Source organism: Macrosteles quadrilineatus, unplaced genomic scaffold (assembly GCF_028750875.1).
Source record: "Macrosteles quadrilineatus isolate MER2022 unplaced genomic scaffold, UCM_ALF_1.0 Scaffold_36__1_contigs__length_1205136, whole genome shotgun sequence".
Taxonomy (NCBI): domain Eukaryota; kingdom Metazoa; phylum Arthropoda; class Insecta; order Hemiptera; family Cicadellidae; genus Macrosteles; species Macrosteles quadrilineatus.
The window spans coordinates 1,050,830-1,065,849 of NW_026542629.1; the positions used below are offsets into that span (position 1 = coordinate 1,050,830).

The 15,020-nt window shown below is 35.1% G+C and overlaps 1 non-coding gene across 1 annotated transcript; it reads right to left on the reverse strand.

The window, feature by feature from the left end:
* Positions 1-2,234: 2,234 nt before the first annotated feature.
* Positions 2,235-2,306, reverse strand: Trnae-cuc (transfer RNA glutamic acid (anticodon CUC)). Its single transcript has one exon. It is a non-coding gene; the product is annotated as a tRNA-Glu (tRNA).
* Positions 2,307-15,020: the final 12,714 nt, after the last annotated feature.

A 15,020-nucleotide genomic window follows, 5' to 3' on the forward strand; every position in this document is an offset into this window, starting at 1 on the left:
GTACGGTAGTTCTCCCTTAGTTTGATTTCAGTAGTCCCATCCATATGTTTAACTGGCTTAGGTGATTAGGGTATATACAAATGAATTTATTCCTGAATAACATGTACTAAATGCAAAATGTAATTTTAACCCACGGCGAAGTCACAACTTTAGCGGGTTCATAATAGTAAAAACCCAAAAGTATGTCGTACAATGCCGACGGGCAACAGCTAGTAAATGCACATTCGACATTGTCAACAATGATCGTTATTACGATGATTAAATGACATATTATACTCTGGTCATGTAGATGTGGTTGGATGATTCGTGACACTATAATCTCATTGCCATGGGGGATGAGTAATAATGTTATGGGATATCGTTCAATAGAATGCACAGTTATTAGTCTGTAGCTAATAACACTAATGTCAAGTTAACGAGACGAATGTCACAGCTTATTGGTGTAGAGTATAATAAAGCGTTAAATTTCTAACTATCAATTTTGGTACAGTCTAGCTTAGTCCATTGCTATCTTGGTAGTTAATTTATTTTATTACTCATACATTTCATAACTTAATATACGGATGTATGATGTTAAGGAACATGAACTCGAATTTATAGTTTTATCTAAATGTAAGTATGTGTAAACAGTATGAGTATAGTAATCATTACTCATCAGAGAACGGTATTGTCTAGATTTGACATTGATATGGTACAAATAGGAAATAACTACTGTATTTTGGAAGACGAGTTTGAATACTTGAATGGCTAGAATAATTTTGTTCATATCCAGATGGTGTTATTATTGTAATAGAAACTTTCAATAAAATGATTTGAAGAGTGGTTTCACTGAACGATAATAGGAAACTCCTGAGGGTAGCTTGTCGTTATTTTGACTACAGAGGAGATGCAATTTGCCAAACTGTCAGACGCTATGACGATTCGCTGATCTGTTAAGATGTAATATTTATTTTCCCTGATAATTTCGTAAGTTGTATCCATTCCCCTTTAACATGTCCACTAAAAGAAACAACAATACAAGAGTTACTCGATCATTACTCGATATTATGGTAGGCTCGTTACTGCCTAATCTAGGACTACTGCCTAATCTAGGACTACTGCCTAATCTAGGACTACTGCCTAATCTAGGACTACTGCCTAATCTAGGACTACTGCCTAATCTATGACTACTGCCTAATCTAGGACTACTGCCTAATCTAGGACTACTGCCTAATCTAGGACTACTGCCTAATCTAGGACTACTGCCTAATCGAGGACTACTGCCTAATCTAGGACTACTGCCTAATCTAGGACTACTGCCTAATCTATGACTACTGCCTAATCTATGACTACTGCCTAATCTAGGACTACTGCCTAATCTAGGACTACTGCCTAATCTAGGACTACTGCCTAATCTAGGACTACTGCCTAATCTAGGACTACTGCCTAATCTAGAACTACTGCCTAATCTAGAACTACTGCCTAATCTAGAACTACTGCCTAATCTAGAACTACTGCCTAATCTAGGACTACTGCCTAATCTAGGACTACTGCCTAATCTATGACTACTGCCTAATCTATGACTACTGCCTAATCTATGACTACTGCCTAATCTAGGACTACTGCCTAATCTAGGACTACTGCCTAATCTAGGACCACTGCCTAATCTAGGACTACTGCCTAATCTAGGACTACTGCCTAATATAGGATTACTGCCTAATCTCTATTCTACTGCCCAATCTAGAACTACTGCCTAATATAGAACTACTGCCTAATCTAGGACTACTGCCTAATATAGGATTACTGCCTAATCTCTATTACTACTGCCCAATCTAGGACCACTGCCTAATCTAGGACTACTAGTCTACCTGATTGATCTCTATTACTACTGCCTAATATAGGATTACTGCCTAATCTAGGACTACAGTTAAGTCGTTTATTGCAGAAACCCCATTACCAACCTTTTTCGGATTTTGACTATTAGATTAATGATGTACATCGTTGGATGCAGAAATCACACAACTTCAAAAAATGTTGGTTATGGGGTTTCTGCAATAAACGATTGTTGTTAAGTGTTGATCAATAAAAAAACATTTTAAATTTATTTCAGTTTTGGATTAGGGTGTTATTCGTCTTAAGGATCTTGGCTGGGTTTGTCTGTTAAAAATCGGCCCTAATAGAATATTCGTGGTTAAATTCATCTTTACTTGTCACATATAAAAAGATGCATAGGTTTGTTGTCGTATAAAAATTTATTCCGGTACCGGGAATCGAACCCGAGCCTCCTGGGTGAGAGCCAGGTATCCTAGCCACTAGACCATACCGGAGCTTTTTTGTGTTGAGAGCCTAAATACGAGTAGTATGTAACGTATTGTAGTTATCTATATTCCTCATGCCTTTTAAACATAAAAACTGACGAAATTACGTAGAAACTATTGAATCATATTTCAACAATCTCATAAAAAAATATGACATTACAATCGCCGAACAGGAAATAAATGTTCCTAGATTGTGCATATAATTTGGTCTACAGCTCTATATTTTGTAAAATCTCCCTTTGTAGTACAGTGAGACAGCCTATGTGATTTGAGGGTTTCCATAACCAATGCTATACACACATACACACTGTATATCAGAGTTTCTAACTGATCTTAAAGGAAAGGAAAAAACAATAAAATGATTAGTTAAACAGTAAGAAACTTTTCAATATAAATATCAAATTAATATTAACGCAAATGTTAACCAAACGGTTTAAATGATAATTATTCACCTCTCTATTTATATCCGTCCCGTTTCTCAATTCTTTGTCTCAAGTCAATTGAAGTCAGTCGCTTGGCATACAGCCAGCGTGCGAGTGCACATCTAAAATCATTTCAGACAATGGCAGGTATTTGCGACAGTATCCAATCTGATCCTTTCGTGTTCTATATGCAATAATGCGGGTTTCCTTAAATTAATTCCAGTTTTGGACTGAGTGGTTTTTTTTTTTATAAAACCTTAAGTTTGCGTCAAAAATTGACTCGAAAACTAATAAACTGAACCTTGAATGGTCGTACAGTATAGTGTTTTTCTTTGTTTGTGACTGCAGCATGATTACCTTTTGGCATCAACACCTTGTCATCTGTCAGCTGTTCTCAGCGCTCAGTGTTGAATCCACTGGAGCGATTGAGGACAGAGACACTACAACATAATATGGGGCAGACTCAACTGGTCCCGTAAGCCAGGTACCCTACTTCTACTGGTCCCAGTCTCAAGTAAGGTCTCTTAATCTGCACTTCCACTGGTCCCGTCGGCAGCCCCTTTGTAATTTGTCTAACAGGATTACGGCTAGTGTTAGTATAGCTATCAATGCCCATTCATCAGTAGAAGGAAGGGGCCTGAGGTGTTTCGTTGTTTCTAAAAACACATGTTTGGAGAGTGTTTGATAGATTTAGATAGTGTTACCACACACACATTTAAAAGTACAGCATTAATGTTTATATACTTACAAGTGTTTAAATGGTGATTCAGCGAATGAGTATCAGTAATATGGCATGTTAAAGAATTCATTGGGTTTTAATTCCTAAGGATACTAATACACAGTGTTGTGAATAATTTTCGATTATTTCATGCTGAAAATATTTATTATAAAATACAAATGCGTTAAGAAAAGAACTGAAAAAATATACAAAGACATGTGTTTAAAACAATCTATATAAATAATAGCTTATTCCCTATATGGGAAATTCGCTAAAACTAGAGTTTTGTATGTACATTGCTCAAAATCATAAATTTTTAGGTTATTTTTACGTTTTATACATTAAAGAAGCCGAAACAAGTCTCATCTCAATTTCTGTCTGCCTGTCTTCCGTCTGTCACGGCCCAAGAGCCATTTACGCGGCCTTCTCCTGAAAAACGAGAGTACCTATCAAGATCCGAATCATTTTAATGTATTCACTGGATTGGCGAGAGTGTCTTTAGCTATTAAAATATGGACTCACTACTTTTTAATTAAACTTACGGACGTTTAAAAACCCAATTTTGTGCGATTTTTGTCAAGTTTTCTCCCAATTTTTATCACATAATCATCTATAAAATAGCGAACAGCTGTTCGGATCAAGATTATTTTTCTCTAGATGTCACTGATATGTTTACATTTAAAGTTATTTACAAATACCGCAATCATTTCCGATCACGTTTCAAAAGCATATCCAAACCAAGTTGGATTAAAACAGTTTTTCCTTACATAACGGATTTAATTAATCGCAAGTTTAATAATTTGTGGGGTAACCGTTAATGAAAATAGAGATTCTTTGTGTATACAAGTGTTCTTGAGTTATGATAACCGGGAAAAATACCTTGAATCAATGTTTTATATGGCTGGGAAACTTAAAGTGTAAAGTGACAACTGCAGTGGGTGATTGTAACAGAGGTTTACGGATTATGCTCAAATCGCTTTTCCAATGTGTCTTCTCAACGCTATGTGCTGCTCGCTGGACCATACAGCCAATAGACCAATTGCCTATCTCTTGGGTTCGTAGGCCTAAACAATTATTCATAAGTTGGTAGCGCATATTATATTACTCAGTGTTCCGTACGGACAGGACAAGAACACCTTTGATAGTGAAATTTCCAGCCTGAATGTTTAATAGCGAGGTTGAGGTAGTATTTTTACTAAATATCGTTTGGTTAGTTAGGTAAGGTTAACCTAACCTAACTAACCAAACGATATATTGAATTAAACAATTGAATAATCAATATTACTCATTTGGTTGTTTGTGCCAACAGATATGGAAGTGTACCCCTTATAGTTCTATTACGCATTTATTTTTACTTGAAACTGTCGGATACTGTATTTGTTTATATACCAATAGTTTGGCCAGCATATTTTAAAATATGCAAACCAACTGCTGTTCTTTATATAGGAAGGTTTCAACTGACCACTATAAGATCCCCGTGCGTAGACCGGGCACACAGCTAAAAGATGAATATTTACGATTTAATAATTACTAAGTACATTTAAAACATATTTCACAAAAATTGACATAAACATTGATCAAAAACCAGATCAAATACGATGATATATGAAATTAAATTGCGGAAAAGATACATTTACAATTGATAACAAACAAAAATACCCCCGCCGCAGCAAACCTGCAGACTAAGCGAATTTCCATTTGACTGATTGGATTTACACTGAAATGTCTACTTAAAAATATAACATTTATTCTTGATTTAAATATAATTAGTTTAACAAGTACTTAGGTTTGCTGCATCAGGGAGGGTAAAACTGTTTTTTTTTGTAAAATGTGAATAGTTAGTAAGAAATAAAAACATTTTCCAAATTTGATCAAAATATGTTCACAAACAAGCAAACTACAACAGTTTACTTATTCTCCATAACAATAACATGGGAATTTCAAATTTAAATTTTTTGGAATTTTCTCCGTAACCATTAGGCGCATAACAACGCTTCAATATACTAAATTATTTGTTTTTTTAAGCTCTACAAAATGGTTTGGAAAGAAATTGCTAAATTTTATGTTTTTTGGGTCAAAAATGGGAAAAACCTATTTTTACCCCATAAAACCCCCCATAAACCCCCGTTCCCATGGTCCGATCATGCTGGATCGCGAACTCGTTCGAATAAACGTACGTTTACACGTTCGTACCAAATTTCATCAAAATCGGATCATTTTTGCTCGAGTTATCGTGCTGACGGACACATATATATATAAATATATATACAAATATATATATATATATATATATATATATATATGAATTTGAACGGATGGTGTTTTTGGCCTCTAGGGACCTCAAAACGAAAAAAAAATCGGTCCCGCGTCCAGGTCTTACCATGAGTACTACGGTAATAGCTTATTCCCTATATGGGAAATTCGCTAAAAAACTCATATATACGAAAAAACGAAAAATACAACAAACTGAATGCTTACAAAGATTTTACAAACAAACTACCATATTACAAAATGACTAAAAACTATATTTACAGACTCTATTCCCCTCCACTAAACCTCTCTGGGTAAGGAAACGTTTAATACACATTTTAAAATACCCCCGCCGCAGCAAACCTGCAGACTAAGCGAATTTCCATTTCCCTGATTGGTTTTACACTAAAATGTATCCTTAAAAAATGTCTCATTTATTCCCTATTAAAATAACATTCGTTTAACGAGTATGCCTACTTAGGTTTGCTGCAACAGGGAGGGAAACAATGTGTTTTTTTTGTAAAATGTTAATAGTTTAGTATGAAATTAATGCATTTTCCAAATTTGATCAAAATATGTTCATAAACAAGCAAACTACATCAACTGTTAACTTATTCTCCATAAGAATAACATGGGAATTTTAAAATAACAGATTTTTGGAATTTTCTCCGTAACAATTAGGCGCATAATAACGCTTTAATATACTAAATATATTTTTTTAAGCTCTACACAATGGTTTGAAAAGAAATTGCTAAATTTTAAGTTTTTAGGATCAAAAATGGGAAAACACCATAAAACCCCCCATAAACCCCTGTTCCCATAGTCCGATCATGCTGGTTCGCGAACTCATTCAAATAAACATAAGTTTACACGTTTTTACCAAATTTCATCAAAATCGGAACATTTTTGCTCGAGTTATCGCGCTAACGGACGGTGTGGTGTTATATATGAATTTGAACGGATGGTGTTTTTTGCCTCTAGGGACCTCGAAACGAAAAAATAAATCGGTCCCGGGTCCAGGTCTCACCATGAGTACTACGGTAATAGCTTATTCCCTATAGGGGAAATTCGCTAAAGTGACCAGGTCGATCTCCCCTGTTGAAAGAGATTCTAGCTTTTTGTCGATGAAGTATTTCATTGCCACAGTCTTCCTTTTCCTCCACGTTCCTTCTCTCCCCTTAACATTTGATTTTGAACATAAATATCCCTACTAACATTGCTTATTACACAGTACTACCTCTTGTACTCCATTTTGTTTACTCTCATAGATGTTTAAAGGTATATTTATCAACTTCCCCTTATGGTAGGTGAGTGCTTCAAAACCCCAAATTCGCAACATTCTTTGATACCGAGAGCGCTGCAAGTATTTGCTGTTGTTGACGTGTAGAGCGAAGTGATGCATTGTTTAGAGCTTCGCGATGGGATGATGACCTGGCGAGGGAATTCCAAAATTCGCACCATTCATTGCCGAGGACAGGACTGCAAGTATTTATTGTTTGTTTACATCACGCTTCATGCCTCATTGCCCCACTGGATTAGCCGCCCCAAAACTACCTGGACCTCTCGGGACCAGTGGAGTCGTTTTATTGCCCCAACCTTTTTCGACCCTCGGATTATGGGACCAGCTAACCATTACCCCATAATATAGTCGAATATCAGTTTATGTCTGTTGTCATTTTAGATGAGGAATATGCTTCATATATGATGATATACATCTATTAAACTCAAGTTATTTAAATAAATGGGTTTAGTTTAAGATGTTCTCCATGCTTATTCGCTGTTCTCCGTCCTCAACACGTTTCCTGGATAACTCAAGTAACTTTCTGCTTAAAAAATATGTTGTATAGAATCTTATCCTTTAGTAGAGAGTTAGCGAAATTGTAATAATTTGAATATAATTAAATAAAGTACTCTTTATGTCTGTATACTTATCTTTAAAGTTTGTATTTACTGCTAAATATTACGTAGTCATTTTTTACATGCACCAAACCTTGTCATAGCCTCCACCACAGCTCTTTCCTTGGCGATGTTACGTATTCCAAGGGAGAACACGTCAGTTACCAATGGCCTCGCCGGGACCATTGACATAGGAACATGAAGTTCTATCGCTACTTTGCTGCAATTCGTTTCCTTTCTGCTGGTAGTGTTCCCTCAGAATAGCTCAATTCTGCAAACTTCTCTATATTCACCCCACACTATAAATAATAAATGGAAAATTTATGTGATTAGAATTTCTTCTATGATTTTCTGTTTACGTTTCGTCACCTGCATGGCCACCCATAAGGTCCATGTTAATTTTTTACATTCTCCCCCTATACATAGTGGTATGGAGAAAGTATTGTTTTCGTCAACATTTTCGAGTTTGAGTTTTAGAGATATATCCGTTTTGGGTCCCCCTGAACTCACAACAGTAGTTTTCGAAGTTATGACTTGTTGTGTGTCCGGTCCGTGTGTCCGTGTGTATGGTTGTGGACAGAGCTACAGACCACACCCGTTGTCCGATTTGTATTAAATTTGGTATATAGGTACTAATCCATAGTATCTCCAGGCGTTTTTTTCGTTTTTTCGAAATTTGTTTTTCAGTTGTGATTTTCCCATAAAACCCATAAAATACCGGGAAAATCATATATTCTCGAGAATGGCCCCAACGACTTTGATACAAATTTAGTATGTACATCAACAACTAGTGGCTTGTAGGGGCAATAGCCCCTATATTCTAGTAACTATTTTGAACAAATTATTAGCCTCATGGGTTACCCAACCTTGAATTATCGTGAAACATTTGAATATTTCAAGATGTATAAAAGTTGTTGTTTGTACATACCTGCATAATGCATTTTGATGTATGATCTGTTTAAAATAAAAATTCCAAAGAACATGCAGTATATACACTTTCTAATCATACTACAACTAAGAAACATGTTCCAATAATAATATTTATGACTATTAATTAAACCTAAATAGATTTCTTTGAATATATAGACGGATTCACTTAGAAAAACACATAGTGATGAATGTCATCATCCAAATTGTAAAATTCTAATTCTATAACAAAATCTCTCGTGAAAACACCATTTGTTGTATAGTATGATAGTATCCATTTTTGTCGATTTCTTTGTCTTCATTTGGTTATAGTACATACTATTTAAACATCATCTGACCGCTCTACCTGGCTGAACGCAATATAAAGTTGACCATGGGTAAACACTGGGTTTTTCAAATAAATAAAGGTTCAGCCTCACGCCACAATTTGACCAAATAAAATATGCGCAATGCGCCACAACGAGTGCACTCATTGTTCATTGGTCCTACCGCTGTGTAATGCAATCTCATTTTAAAGTGGTAAGTGTACATAGGGAATAACTTATGATGAGTTATAGCAACTGTTATGGCCCATCAACTTGGTCAGCAACAAAAAATAAGGTATAAAATGCAATTTTAGACAGTAGCGCATTCTGTGACTGGCTCACACAACTACGTTCTTTTTTAATAAAAAATTTGCTACAGCTGGTCCATATAGATGGGAAGTCTACTTCAGTATCCAATAGTCATTGATTATAGTCAACCAAAGTTTATATGTGGACAAATTAGTATATATTTGATGTTACACAGTAATTGTATACGTCGGTTGCCAGGTCGTGCGGCTGTACTGGGAAATGCAAATACAATCACAATGGTAGAAAGATTGTGCCTCTTTACAATTGCGACCGTCACAATGATAACCCGAATATCACAATGTCTGCTAGAAACACTGAATTGAAAAACAGTCGAGCTTTTCACATGCTGTTGGTTAGGGGATTCAAAATATTTCAGCAACGCTGTCAATTTTTGTGTCTAAAATTCTGTTTTACTTCAACTTTATTTACTATAATATGAAAAACTACAAGTAACACCCTCATAAACCATATACTTAAAATGTTCGTCATGACGAGAAACATCGCGCAAAACTATCCATTATTTCATAAATTGCCCTATAAGGTCGTAATTCCTAAGGGAACTTTCCATATACCTAATGTAGTGATTAGATGGATGGTGGATCACTAACGGCAGGCCTACGCAACATCTTAAAATATCTTATTTGGTCCTAAATCGGAAGTATTGCTAATGAAATTTCTATATTGGAAAATATTGTGTTTAAATGTATAAAAAGCCCTTTGTTGCGACAACGCTACGGATTCAACCCTAGTGAGTCTTTTGTATCTCCATAATCGGATTTAGCCTTAATACAAGTTTGAAAAACTTAATTTCGCAGTGCAACAGTAGCGTAAAGATTTTTAAGAGGTTAGTTATTTCAAAATTTATGTCTAAAAAATATTGTAAATTACTTTATAGTATAAGCTATTTTTAAGTTGTATACCTATTTTTGATTTCGAGACATTGCTGGTCTTGATGAAGTTTATTGTAATGTTGTAGAAATCTTGAGTAGATTTTCTAAATAGTATATCAACATAACACCAAACATAGATCAATTTTATTATTTGTCGAATTGAACCTGAACACTATTTGTTTTGTAAAACAGTATATATATAAAGCTTTGGAAAATGTATCTATATATTTATTTTTTAAATTTAGTCCAAAATGAAGTGTTATTTTAGTCATATATTCGTAAATAAAACAAAGTAATTAACATGTTTAGTGTGAGTTAATAGGAAAATTAACTTTAACTTTTCCATTTTTGACTAATCGAATGGCGAAAGGAGGTGTAAATGACCTTTGCAGGCTAGATGGCAGTATATTAGCAGTAACTAAGTTGAACTGAACACGTGTGTGCATTATAGTCTCCATGAGACCAATTCCGCTGAAACTTGAGGCACTTCGCAACCTGTAAGTTTTAAGTAGTCTCCTCATTTATACCAATTTATACAAACGACTGCGTCAAATCCGCAATTGTTGGATCAATATTAGATATTTAAGTACTTGTTAAGTCACCGATAAAGACTTTCAAGAAACATGGACCCACATAGAGACATTCATATACATGTTCAAAGATCGCTAAAAGAAGAGAGGCATTGCGACTGTTTGGGTCAGTTCTGGTCACTATGAAACAAAAAAGAAACGTGTTAATGAAAACAACTAGAAACACTAGGTCCCTTCCACCGTTCCAATGCTTTGGATGTTGTAGATTTCTTATTTTTGTTTTATGTAGAGAAATAAGTATTAGTCTTTTAAAGATGAAAGGATAAAAAGAAGTGATTTCGAAAAAAAATATGTACGTTAATTATAAAACAGCAAAGCTGAAATGTCTCTTTTCAATGTCAAATTTCATATTACTTTATCCAGCACTGTCACAACAATGATTCAGACATTGACTCACATTAGGAGTAGCCTACAGTATTGTATTTACTGTAAGCATGTATTTATTTACCCATTGAGAGATGACAGAGTTTAGGGTTGGATATGAGCTGAGCATAGGACTGACTTGAGGGAGGTAAATGTGAGGGGGGGGGGAGGGGTGACCACAGGCTAGTTTTGAGTTGATTGGATGTGGTCATGTGAACAAACCCAACCTTCAACGAACCTTCCCGTCTTATTATCACCATCTCCAACAGTTTGTACTTGCACATTCAATTTTACCGAGTATATTTACATTGTTAACTCTTTAACTTCTAAAATACTAAAAGATTTTCAAACGCTACTGATATCTAGATTGAGTATATAATTAATTTCACAGATTTTAAAGTTTATATTAAAAGATTCCAGTATATTACTGGGTGGAATATTATTGTTTTTCTCTCAGAATTGTATTTTAAGGAATCTATATTTAATATGTCTAAGCTATATTGATCATCAGTATTTTCACATTGGTGGCATGTTGTTAATCATAACATTATTTGCTATACATTTATTGTTGATAAGAGTCGAAAACTGGTAAGTGGCTAAAATACTCAAAATGTGCTGTGAGTATATCTTTAGGAGGTCAAAATAATATCTTAACAAAGTAATCACAAATAAACTGAACGCTTAACTGTAACTAGGAGATAATTGTCTGGGTTTAAAATCGATATTTAGAAGACACATAGAGAACAACAATAATTGGTAATATGTACACTAATTGTATAAGAATTCATATTGAAAATGTATGAGACGACTCGCAAGAGGAAATTGGAACGGAAAATCCATAGATGCCAAACATGGAGGGAGGAGGAAATTGACTATTCAATAATCCTGATCAGTGGAAAATTTAGCGTTTTGTAGTCTTAGAAAATGTAAGAGAACTTTCTACCATTTTTTACTTGTATCACTGGCCATTAAATTTAAAGATTTGCAGTCAAAGCCTGCTAGGGGACTAATATTCTAAAAAACCCCTTAATTGCTTGATCAATACTGTACTAGCGATTTTAATAAACAAAATTGTTTGGAGTCTAGAGAGTACTCATATTGTAATTGGCAATCTACTGACTGACCTTAAACATTTTTAATCAAAATATTAATTAATTTCATTAATAAATCCAATATTGTCTATTGTCTACCACTACATGTTTGAGTTTATAAAGCCTATGTCCCACGACGCGTTGCGCGGCGCTCCACGCGACGGTGAAAATGCGCGGGTTGGAGCGTCTGTGCGCGTTTAGGTCCGCGCAAGACCAGTCCCACGGCGCGTGTCACGCATACAACAAAAGTTTCGCACCAACAATTGCTGAATAACTTGCAAGTTCAACGTGACACCTGTTCACCCGGTGGAAAAACGTCTCGTACTGGCCCAGGGCGTCCACGCTCCAACCCGCGCCTTTGATGTTTACCGACAACTCACGGGAACGGACGCGCAACCCCGCTCCGCGCCACTCTTGCGCGTAGCACCACGCGCTTACCCTGTCCCACGGCGCGAGGTTTGGCACGCCTCGCGCTTTGCGCGCCGCGCAACGCTCCGTGGGACATAGGCTTAATGTTTTACAGTGTATTGTAATGGGACCTGAACATTTTAAGGCTTAATCTCCTAGGAAATACATCTTTATCCAGGCATCCCACACGCATGTTTTGTGTAGTTAGGCCTATACAACTTCAGCTTAAGATTTGTTTTTTTTTGTTGGTGGGACAAATGCAGGTTCAGTTACATATTGTGAATATTCGGCGATTGATTCGAAGTAGTTTTTTATTTAATGTGATGTGTTGATGAAAGATCACTAAGTTATATTTTACCTTTGAATTTTCATAAAATGTGGTATTTTACTTACTTTTCTGTGTAATTATCTACTTATTTAATATGTAAATGAAGTCAAAGGTATATGTCATAGCTTGTGTTTCTAACGATTAAATTTACTTAAAAAGAGCCGGTTAAATGAGTTATGTCATACTTTGCGTAAAAGCTTTAAGTTAAGTTCTTAAAATTCAATTAAGCTCTTAGTTACAGTAGCGAAACTTGGAATATTGTTAACTGATCAAACATTTTCCCTTACTCTAGACACTAGTGTAAAACATGTAATAATCTCAGTTAAGTCATTCTATCCAACCGATAAAATATCTAACTAACTGATATAAATGCTAACGTCAAACTCCTTACATGTTTATAGAGTATATTTTTATGTGAAATGTTGATCATGTTATCATTTGATTTTTTTCATTACTTCGTTTACTAGCTAGAACGTTTAGACGTCTTTTGTTTGTTTCATTACTAGCCAACTCTGACCGCAACCATTACTTGGGATTTTTGTTGTTTTTCGTTTACTTTGAATAGTTTACGAATTTTAAATAAAAATACGTCTTATAACAATTGAAATAGTTACTTGTACCAAGTGGGCACAAACAGTTTGCTTTCGTGTTACACATTTTATTTTTCCTACAGTTACTATCTTACTAATATTATAAATCTGAAAGTTTGTGAGTTTGTGTGTATGTTTGTGTGTGTGTTTGTGTGTGTGTTTGTGTGTGTGTTTGTTGCTCAATCACGCATAAACTACTGGACGGATTGGGCTGAAATTTGGCATGATGATAGCTCACATTCCCGATTAACATTAAAGCATATTCTTATCTCAAAAACCCTTTCGGGCTCCGCCCCAGTGGCTCTGTAGTTCCCCATGTTAATCTTATGATTTTTCATATTTAAAAGGAATTAATGAATCTCAACAGCTGTTTCAATTAAACAAGTTGGTTATGTTCTATGATGTTCAATAGCATAAAAGTTACAAGGATTACCAACAGGGTGCAGCACTATTATATTTTTTTTATTTATGACAACAGCTAATTTCCAACCAAAAGGTGAGTGAGCGTAGCGAACGAACTTCAACCTGGAGGTGAGTTAGCGTAGCGAACGAGCTAACCTGAAGGCAAGTGAGCGCAGCGAACGAGCTCCAACCTAAAGGTGAGTGAGCGTAGCGAACGAACTTCAAACCAGGACGTGAATGAGCCATGCGAATACTTATGAAGTTAAACGGGGCGAAGCCCGCGGGTACAGCTAGTAAACTATAAAAATAATTAGTCTTTTAAACACTGTACAACACGTTAGGTTAGGTTAAACGCAAATATTGAACGTAATGCTAAACATTGCACCAGCTGATCGTAGTCGTAATATCTTTAATGGTTGCCAACTTATTTTTAAGCGTACACGGATTACGTGCAAAGTTGTTTGGTTGGATTACTGGTGTGCGCCAAAGTAAAATTTGTGTGCCAAAATAAGGCTTTCTGTACTATAATCTGTGCATGAAAGACCGTTTTGTCGGATGACTGTAGGAAAAATATATTTACTCTCATACTGGGTTCACAATACGGTAAACATTTATAAAAATATGGTATACAGTGGTAATTGATTTCGATTTGACACTCCAATCATCACATCGATGATTTATGAATAATTGCACCGCAAAGACCCACTTTACTGTACAAACGTATGTTTTTACGCTTTACTCTAAACCTATATTTAACTAAATATATTTAGAATATATAAGTTTTGTTACTAAACTTATATTTTCAACTTATAGTTTTTTGACTCATTCCTTAAATTCATTCACTCATTCTGCAATTAAAATTGTTGAAGCTGACGTTATATTTATGTATTTTGCAGAAGTGTATAATAATGTAAGAGGGCAGAAAAGGGGTTCCAAATGGAAAACAGGAACTAATACTATTATTGACGAACGGACTATCCCCATTGTATACCAACGCCGTGTGCGTGTATTTTGTATAACGTAATATTTTAATAACTGAACAGACACTTGAAAATAGACTTCATATAATTATTCAAAATGCGATACTCTGCTGACTGATCTTGAAAGTTAATTTGACAATAAAAAAATATATTTTAATGTAAACGGGTAATTTCTTACACATTTAGTACATGTACTCAGTAATAATTACAAAACTGCCATACAATGTTAAAAACAGAGTCGAACAAAATTAATG